This window comes from Myotis nattereri (genome assembly GCF_964212035.1).
Source record: "Myotis nattereri genome assembly, chromosome: 18".
NCBI classification, from domain to species: Eukaryota; Metazoa; Chordata; class Mammalia; order Chiroptera; family Vespertilionidae; genus Myotis; species Myotis nattereri.
The window spans coordinates 42,698,832-42,701,363 of record NC_138093.1 but is presented as its reverse complement, the minus strand read 5'-3'; the positions used below and the strand labels follow the sequence as shown (position 1 = coordinate 42,701,363).

Here is a 2,532-nt window from a genome sequence, read left to right as displayed (position 1 = left end):
TCAGGCCACTCCTGAAGTCAGCGGTGGGATTAATCCCGCTCAAAACCTATGGCTGACAAATTCTGAGCATCTCTAAAAAGAAAGAAGGAGGTAGAAATGCTGAGGTGGTACCTTCAAACGCACTAGACCAGGGGTGGGCAACCTTTCTGTGAGTGTGTGCCAAAACCAGCAAAATCTCTGACTCAAAATTCTTCTGCGTGCCAACCCTAATTTTTTGAGAACATGTTACGCCTACTTGATATCTCGTAAGGTGTACGTATGTGAAGAACCTTGAAGAAATAATAAAATTCATTCGAGCGACAAAAACACAGTATATGATGATGAAAAATACACTTATTTTTTAATGTATACATGTACACTGATAGTCCGACAGAAAACTTTATGGCTCCGTTTGATATTATCAGTGGGACTTTTGCTGCTGCATCACTGATGACAGAGATTTTACATCAGGTTTATATTCCATGAGCTTCAGAGATACGCACGCGCTACTACTTTCATCCGTCAGGCTACTCCTATTACGAGACTTAACAAAATTCATCACTGAGAACAAAGATTCACAAGCGTATGTGGGTAAAACCAAAACACTGGTCGGATCTAGGAAGGCAGGGAGAGTTAAGGCCGAGGCATAGATATTGCTCTTCCACTCTCTCGTCAATCCATGTCTATGGTCTTTAAGATAACTTGTCATGTAAAATTATTTCTTTATCTAAGATGCACCTACACTGAATTTATCTGAAAAATAAAAAAATAAAAAATTTATTAAGAAAAAAATTGTAGCTTCCTTTCCGTCTGGCCGCAGCCATCAGGTAAACCAAGATGGGCGCGTACAAGTCCATCCAGGAGCCATGAGGAAGAAGCGGTTGGATGCAATGCGCTTCCTTCTCCGGGTGCGGGTGCGCTGGGGGCAGTACCGCCCGCGCTTGGCGCTCCAGGCCCCGCCCCACCCGGCCGACAAAGCGCGCAGCTGGGCTGCACGGCCCCGCAAGGTTACGTCTTATATCGGATCGCGTGCGCCGTGGTGGCCGCCAGCGCCCTGTTCCTAAGGGTGCGACCTACGGCCAGCCTGGCCATCACGGCGTCAACCAGCTGAAGTTTGCGCGAAGTCTTCAGTCTGTTGCCGAGGAGCGAGCTGGACGCCACTGTGGGCTCTGAGAGTCCTGAATTCTTCCTGGGTTGGTGAAGACTCCACGTACAAATTCTTTGAGGTTATTCTCATTGATCCATTCCATAAAGCGATCAGAAGAAATCCTGACACCCAGTGGATCACCAAAGCAGCCCACAAGCACAGGGAGATGCGAGGGCTGACATCTGCGGGCGCAAGAGCCGTGGCCGCGGGAAGGGCCACAAGTCCCACCGCACTACTGGTGGTTCCCGCCGGGCAGCCTGGAGAAGGCGCAATGCTCTCCAGCCCCACCGTTACCGCTAATACATATTTGTAAAACCCTTACCTAATAAACAATTTAGGACAGTCGTGTCTGCTTACAAGTGTTCTTTGATTTGTTAAAACCAGTCTGCAGATTGTCTCATGAATGCATTGTCACATTATAAAAGTTAAAGTGCAATAATGTTTGAAGACTATCAGTGATGGCGTGTCTCATTACTCATAAGATAGACGCTTTTGTCTTGGCTTTATGTCAGCGATTTTCAACCGTTTTCATCTCATGGCACACGTAAACTAATTATTAAAATTCTGCAGCACACCAAAAAGTAATGTTTTGCCAATCTGACCAAAAATAGGTATTTTGATCCATTCTTTTTTAACTTGACAATCTAAGGGGGTAGAGGTTAGTGCCCCTGACTAGTCAGGTATTGCATGTTTTAAAAATTGTGTCCCGCCAGTGTGCCACAGTATACGGATTGAAAATCGCTGGTTTATCTTATTAGGGAGTTTCCTATGTCAGTGTTTGGTATAGGTGTAACATTCTGTGAAGGAGTGCAAAACTAGCCAGTAGATTTGTTGGTGCATGTGATGAAAGCTACAGCTTTATTGGGGTAATGCAATGCTCTCTGCTTGTTTACTCTCAAGGGGCTGTTTTTTGGAGTTTGAATTTTGCTTGGAAATGTGAAAGGTAACCTAATCTATTCTCATGGTCCTGTGCAGAAAAATGAAAGTTAAGTAGGGGGTTCACATTTTTTAGATTAACCCAATATAACTGCTGCTTCTGAAAAAAGAAAAGTTTAAAAGGATGCCACCATTTTTTTTTTAAGGAGAATTGAATGATTCTGTTGAAAGAGGGTTCTCTTAAAATTAAACATTCTAGTTTACTTACACAAAACTGGCTTGGTCTCCGTAGTACCATTCACTTTCACGTAAACGCTAGAAGCCCTGATTCAATCCCATGACTGAATTTCCTGCAAAGTAGTAATAGTAATTACATTGGTGTGTATTGAAACTGATGGAAATTGAACAAATGAGAAGGGGAATTAACTTTAAGGTGTGTTGTGTTATAACTATTATGAACCCGTTAGCCACGTTAAGGGGGAAAATGCGGTTGACTTTATTTAAGGGTACTTGTGCTTAGTTCATTTAGT

The 2,532-nt window shown here is 43.5% G+C and overlaps 1 pseudogene across 1 annotated transcript; it reads left to right on the top strand.

The window, feature by feature from the left end:
• The first annotated feature begins 816 nt into the window (after positions 1–816).
• LOC308534408 (large ribosomal subunit protein eL15-like) lies at positions 817–1,426 on the top strand (annotated as a pseudogene). The gene has a single exon. The product of its transcript is annotated as a large ribosomal subunit protein eL15-like (transcript).
• The last annotated feature ends 1,106 nt before the right edge of the window (positions 1,427–2,532 follow it).